Below are 7,863 nucleotides of genomic sequence, written 5' to 3'. Positions count from 1 at the left end.
ATATTTGCGGCTTCTTTGTGGTGCATCAGCTTGCTGCTCAGTGTTTGTAAACGTCTCAGCCAGTTCTTCCAGGGTCTCTGAAAAGCGTGGAGCTGCCACAGCTCCCCAGTGGAGCAGCTGACACCCAGCTCCTCCAGTCTGTCCCTTGCAAACTAATCTGAAACACCAGGATCCCCTCCCAGAAAATTTTTGAGCAAGGTGGAGGCTCAGGCTAATCAGACTATCTGTTGCAGATAATTTGTCCAGCTTTAGCTTTATAAACAGTATGTAATCTGCCTTCTACCACTGTGTGAGGGTGTGGGAGACAGTGTGTACAAACACAACTGGAAAAGCCCCTGATACATACTGCCTTGTAATCGACTATGTCCTAGAGAGGGAAAGAATAAACATTAGCAAACAATTCTGACTTTCCCCTAACCTTTGCAATGAAATCATCCTATAATTTATGGTTTGATTTTTTTCAATGACTTTTTATTGGATGAAAAAGCTCATGTGTGCATAAAAGTTCGCCAGTCAAAAACATGTATATACACACAACTCTTAAAGGCTAGGAAGACAGGGCTCCTTTTCAATTTTTTTCCCCTACAAAAAAAATAGAGAATCATGAAGAATATCTTGTGTATGAGTTGGAATCCAGACAAAAGTGGAAAAAACTTGCCCTTTTTGTGTTTTATGGCATTCTACTATCTTTTTAAAGTTATGGGTTTTTGTGTCAGCGCTCAGCAGATTTTAGGTGAGATAAAGTGTCCATTCTTCTCTTTTTGCCTCCCTTTTTCCGCTATAGCATCAGGGATCTTAAAACCTAAAAAACCCTTGTGATTTATCAACCCTAATTGTCTCGCAGTGGGGTTTCAGAGAGATCATTAGCACACTCAGACATAAAGCAGATGTTCCAGTGATGACAGGTCAGCAGAAGGGAGTGTGTTTCTTTTTACCTCCTCCTTCTTTCTTATTCCTTATCAAATCTCATTCCCCTCAACACATTTGTCATTTACAAGGGTGAGATGTTTGTTGGTGGCAGCGGAGGGGCAGGAGCAGCTCTTGCAGCATGTGCACTGTGAAGCCACCTGTGTCCTCTGCTGTGTCTGGCTGTGGCACACCAGCATACAGGAACTGTGGGTCAGGATGGTTGGGAGCACACAAGGATTAGCAGCCCTGCCATGGATATGCAGGTGAGTGGCTGTGTTTATGTGTCACACCTGAGAAAACCATCCCACCACAGTTACCTGAGAAAAACATCTCAGCTGCTGTCCTGGCTTCATGACCCAGCAATGAGGCTCTTTCCTTGAGGCTGTTCATTTGCTAGCTGCCTGGGTGGAAAAGGCTTGTAACAATTCAGCTTCTGAAGCACATTTATTTAAGCAAAGTATTATTTATGCAGATTTTCCTTTAAAAAATAGATGTCTTGTGGCCTGAGGGAAAGCAATAAATGCACTGAGTTATGTTCTCAATCAAGAATTAATCTGGATGACAGGACAAGGGAGTAAAGAAAGGAAGAAACAAGAGCTTCAATTTATAAAGAACTATTTTTCCCCCAGCTGCCTGGCAGTCTGTGTTGGGGAGCACAGAACATAGGGCACATCTGAGTCCGAAAAGGCAAAGAAAAGAATTGTGATTATATCTAGACTTTTAAAACATTTTCTCTAAGAAAAAACTCCAGGGAACAGAAAAGATGAGAAAGATCCCAGATAGCTATCTTGATAGGAAACATTTCCCAAAGAAAAAACAATGGAAATCCTGCCAAATCAGGATCCTTGGTGCATGGTTATATATCAAATCCTTCTCCTTTTCCCCTTAAAACTATGCCGTGTGCAAGATTTATTTTATTCTTGTCATGGTAAATAAATCCATGGCTGCTTTCCATATTAGGAGAGAACACCAAACCTTAAGTACAGTTGCACCCATTTTAAGTTTCAGTATATCTGCACACATTATTGTAAACAAGACATTTACAACAGAAATGTCACACGGAGGCATCATATCTCCCACTAAATTTTGTTTCTAATGTGAGGAAGCCAGAAATGAGCTAAGGTAGAATGCTTATCAGCTTCCAGCTTCCAATTTCCCTTTTCAGCTAAGAAATATGTGGAAGACTTTGAGAAGAGCTGAAGAGCTCATGGCTGCTGTTCTCTCATGCCAGAGCCAAGATATCCACAGACATGATCATCCTCCCATCACCCAAACAGAAGGGAGGTTTTGGTAGCAGCTGTCACTTTGTGATGGCAATGGGATGGTCTTCAGTGCTCCTGAGTCTTTTATAGATGACCATTATCATTAAAATCAGAAACTCTTCAATCTGGAGTAAGTCCTGTATTTTTGTGGGTAACCCTGTGTTCTTTATGGCTAATGTTCTTGTCTAGCTTTATCTTAAAAATGAGATTATAAATGTATTGGATGCAGCACCAATAGAAGGCTAGGTTCTTGAAAACATTTAGTTTTGTGGGGTTCTTTTATTGCAAAGTACTTTCAGCATGAATCAGAATCAATATGGCTCACATTGAGTGAATTACCAACTAAACAGACAAGTGACAAATTTTTCCTTGGAAACAGGAGAACATTGGCAATGGAGTCTCATCACTGAGCAGGTGTTTCTCAAGGTATGCAGTTCTGCTCCCATATTATCTCATATTTTTTATCAATAATTCCATAAACCCCCCCAACATTCCTGTAATATTGAGATACAATAAATATCGATATAACAGTGATAGAAAACTCCCTGTTCACAAGCCAAGTGCAAGAAGATGAAGCAACTGCTGCAATTGAGACACAAATTTTTGAGAGTGACAATCGCTAAATAGCTGGCAAATAAAAGTATTTCTCAGATGAATTTAACATAGTGTCTAATTAATTCCTGCCTAACTGGATGCTCAGGAGAGGTAAATAAGCACTCAAGCATGAAGAATGGCAAAATCCAAGGACAGTGTGATCTTTGGGTTCATCATGATGGACTGTCAGTCCAGTGCTTCCATAACTGTCTTGTTGGGACCGCTGGATTTGTTTCAAGAGTGAGCAAGGAGATGTCCTCCAAGGAGAGGTCTCTGTCTAAGTTTTTCCAAAGTGTTTTTCACCATTTTCCGACATAACTTCTCCTCCACATCCATTCTGGTGACACATACAGTTACCAGGAATAGTTGCTGCAGATGGTGCAGGAACAAGTCAAGCACACATGGGAATGTTTGAAAAGCCAGTTGCTAGATGCACTGCAGATGTTGCTTGTTTGGAACACTTGTAGCTGTTCTCCTCACAATTATTTCAAAAAATACACTAAACACTGATGTGAACAGCGTATTTTTTTTAATCAATACTTTCACTTTGCCATAGTTTTGTTCTATATTAGACATTTTGGAAAGAAGTGACTGCAAAGAGAAGCTAGAATATCAAGGAAAAAAAAGAGGAAGATCCACAATGGGGTAGGCTGGCTTTTGTTTTCCACATTTTAAAAAACAAATAGAATTCAGTATTTCTCACAGAACCTTGTCCTTAGTCTGGCATGCTTATGAGAAAAGCAAAACAAGAACAGTATGCACGAAATTGTACACTGCAAATACTCTATGTCTTACAAATGGAAGAAACCCCCTATCACTGTAGATGTTATTGTCATTGTCTCTTAATTTTTTTTTTCTCTTTCCTGAATGTCATTATTCCAAAATTAGTTTGTTTATGAACAAACTTATAAAACATGTAAATTTAGGAGATAATAGCTTTTTAAAGGAGATAATAATTTTACAGATAACACATTAATTTAAAATAAATTTGTAAGTTTTGCTTAAATAAATATTAAGTGTTTCAAACATTGACCCTTCTTTTCAGAAATGGGGGGTTTTTTTAAGCAGTTAAGTTGAAAATCTTTTAAAGAATCTGATGCAGATATAACTTGAATTTTAGAATCTGAAATTAGGTTTTTGTTTAAAAATTTTTAATGACAAATGTTTGCATTTGCTTGAGCAGGGAGTGGTTTTGAACTGCATACCACTCACCTGCATGGAACAAAAAAAAGTCAACCCCAGTCTTTGAGAACTGTAAGTCTGAGGGAAATTCTGGACATGCAAGAGAAGTCAGTTGGATTCTCTGTATGTGTATTTCCCCATCACTAATTTACACCAAAAAAATATTTTCCTTTCCTCTCTCTTCATTCCACATGCTCCTCAAAATTCACAGTTGAGCCTGAAGGTGGAAGATGTCACCCTCCAACATAATATTGGTCACAGGTGAATGAAGCTGTGACGCTGTGGTGGACTCGGTGCTGCTGACCTCAGAGTCACCACCTACACAAAGAGTTTTTCCTCTCCAAACGTCCCCAATGCCAGTGACTTCAGCAGTGACTACAAGCACTTGGCTTGCTGGAAGTCCGTACCAAAAAGTATCAGAATTGGCCAGTTATAAAACTGGTTGCTACTATTATGGCTGTGGCTTTTGTAATTAGTTTCAGAACAGGCAGAGCTTCTGATGCTGAGTTGCTCCTGACAGTGTGCATGAGGCTGAGTGGGCAGCACCAATGTAAATCACCAACCCTGCTCTCAGCAGGGATGCTGTTGTTGTTCCTCACTGGAATGTGCACTGGGGCTGTGCTCTGTGAGCAGCAGCCTGTATCTGTTCTTCTCAAGTAGAAGAAAGAAATGGCTATGTGGAAGAAACTTCCGCATTTCAGACATTCCAGTTGTTCCTTTGAGCCACAGCCATAACTCTCTCCAGATGTAACCCTTCACTTCTCCCTCTTTACAAGTTTATTTTCCTTGTAAGGAAGAAAAACATGGAAAAGATTTTTGGTGGGTGTAAACCAAACTAAGAAGTACTGAATGTAAAGAATGAAGAGGGCTTTATACAACATTTGGCAACAGCCAGACAGTTGAGCTGAGTCACAGACACAAAGCCATGGAAGGGCTAAACCCCATGAGATGCTTCTGTCTAGGTGAAATTCATCTTCTTGCCTAACATTGCATGGGAGAGGAGTATGTGTGTGCTGGTGCAAGCACAGGAAGGGAAATCTTTTCCTAAATTTATGGCTTGACCAAGGAACTCTGGCCTCTGTAGCTCCTGCTACAAATTTTGGGCCAGACTGAAATCTGGAGGTTCTGTACACATTTTGCCTGGGAGGGTTCAATCATAGCAAACATGTAGATGTTCTCTAGAGCAGGAAGGAGGTACAGAGTGAAAGCACTCAATTTTCATGTTTTTGAAGTGTTCTCCTGATAAGGGTATGGTGATAATTCTGGATTTTAGTTTACGTTTTGGGCATAGGCATGTACCTTTCCAGTTTTTGTATGAAGAATACTTCCTAGTTTTCAAGGCTGGAGGGTTCCTGCAGCTAAACCTATGTCCAGGTATGATAAGAAAGTAACACACCTCTAGCTCCCTCACCTGGGAACTCTATCTCACAATATGACTTAAGGGCAGAGCTAAAGGGAACACAATCATGTGTGCTATTTTGACTGTTTGGTGAGTAACAGCATTGTGGTAAAAGCTGAAGGGCTGATTGAGCTTTGCTGCCTTTTACCAGAAATCCCCAAACTCCGCTCTCCTCCCAGAGGAGCTGTGGATGCCCAAGCCTGTTCACAGCTGTGCGGTTCTCCAGAGAACCGGCTGAGCAGAGAAAAGAGTTGCAAGAGCAAAGTGTAGACCCCAGGAGAAATTTGAGGTTGTTTTGGACTTCAGTCTACTGGATGGAGAAATCATAATAACAGTCTCAAAACAGTCATTGTATTGACTCTGCTGCTGTATTGTTGTTCTGCTGGCCACATTAATGAATGGAAAAATGTGGGTTTATTTTCCCTGAAAAAATATAAAGCACTGCTTGTCAAGGGCCCTTGAAGCAGATATTTAGCTTTTCCTGAGGTTGCAGTTAGGATGGTCATATATGTACCTTTAAAAACAAGCCCCATTGACAAATTGTAAATTTAAAAACAGATCAATTAATTTCTGATGCCAGCAACCCTGGGCATCTCCTAGATACTGCCAAACGTGGCCTCATACCATTAACTTTTTTTTTCCCTCAGAAGCCCTCCAGAGGCTTTGCAGAGCGGGCTGGTGCCCAGAGCTGCAGCCTTAGGGCAGAGGTCAGCTATGACAATAGCATAAGAGCAGAAAACACAAAAACCTTTACTCATCAGTGACACCAAAATTCAGTTTTGAGAAGGCCCAGGAAGTTACCAGGGAGCAAATGAAGACCTTCTGCTGAGGTATGGTGGGCACCTGAATTCCACTTCAGAACATCTCAGTGTGGAGCTGCTCTCTTGGTATGTGTGAGATCCAGTAGCTCTCTTCCAAGGACAGGCTGAACTACTGATTCAATAATTCACATTTGACAGAAAACTCTGCACACACAGATGCAGTAGGCCAGGATTATACCATATTTTATGTCAACACATAGATATCCTACAGAGCCTTGTTTTTCTTTCCTTCCCCCCACTTCTATATTTTTTGGTCTGGTTTATGTTTAGATTCTTATTGAAAACATGTGAGAGTATCACAAACATTAATTTGGCTGCCAAGACTTAGGTCCCTAAAGCCATATGTAGGTATCTAGAGTGGCTGACTTTCAGAGATCAGAGTTCAAAGCATGGCAGAGCAAAGCATTGATTTAGGTGCCTACATAAAAATGCAGTTGCTTGTTTTGAATGGTCAAGTTAGAAAAATTTTCCCAGGATATTTAGGACATTGAACATGAAAATGGTGAACCTTTGAGCATTTGGCAAGTTAAATGTTTAAATGATTAGCAGAACATGGCAAGGCTGTAAACTTTCTGAGACATTCATTGGGGATCTCAAACAGCATAGCTGGAATTCCAGGCTTCTTGAAGTTAATTTATTGGCAAAGGATTACGTTTGGATTGATTGTTAGGAAACCTAGGGCTGATTGAAGAGAAATGTAGGAGCCTTAGTTCAACAGAGTAACTTGGATCACATACTATTTGGGGCAGCCAGCTCACAGAGGTATCCAGCCTTAACACTTCTGCTTCTACTGCTGCTGGCCGTAGGTGCTCACGGGCTATTGCAGAAGTGTACAGAAGGAGTATCAGCAGGAGCACTTCATTGCCAGAGATTTTGCACCTGGTGCAGAGTAACTCAAAGTCTGTGGGAGGCACAAGCCGCTGAGCCTGTTTAGATGGTGCCACACACTGACAGGCTCAAGAAAGGATCAGAGGAGAAAGGGACACTACATGTATAACAGCTTCTTGGCCACTGTACTCAGCCAAAAAAGCAAAGCAAGTGAATGCTAGAAATAGTTCAACCTGTCAGGATGTGAACAACAATTTACTTCTCAGGAGAGGACCATAACTGGGTGATGGACATGTCTGGGGAAAGACACATATGCACCATCTTTCCCACAGCATTAGTGCCACAGGTGTAGGAAAGGACATGGGACACCTGGGAACCACAGGACAGCAATCACTGGCACTCAGAGAGAAGATATCTTCTTGGGGTTCTAAATACCCACGCTCTGAGCATTTTGTAATTTAGAAGATGCAACCTACTCACTCCTTTGAACACAGACCACAACTTTCCAGTCCCAGCAGATTGCTTTACTCAGTTGACTGCAGTCAGACCCTTCTATTCTCTCTGTAGTCCCTCTGCATTGTGGCCTGCCATGAACCGCAGCACAGCCAGAGCAGAGCATGTAACACAGGGCTGAGATGAGCTCCTGGGCACAACCTCTGCCTGCTTGTCTCCCCTCCCTTGCACACCGGTGCTCTTCTGAAAAGTGGTCTTGGGGCAGTACATCCCAGTGGCACCCAGTTCCTCAGCCCCCAGCAAGGCAGGGAAAATAGCCCAAGTTGATGCCTGCTGTTTCCTCCTTGGCACCAGGCTTGAATGTTACCAGAAGGGCTCAAGGGAGTTGCTGGAGAGTAAACCCACAGTTGTCATT

This window comes from Ammospiza caudacuta, chromosome 1, assembly GCF_027887145.1.
Source record: "Ammospiza caudacuta isolate bAmmCau1 chromosome 1, bAmmCau1.pri, whole genome shotgun sequence".
In the NCBI taxonomy this organism is placed as follows: Eukaryota; Metazoa; Chordata; class Aves; order Passeriformes; family Passerellidae; genus Ammospiza; species Ammospiza caudacuta.
The sequence above is the reverse complement of the archived record's forward strand: the minus strand, read 5'-3'. Positions refer to the sequence as shown.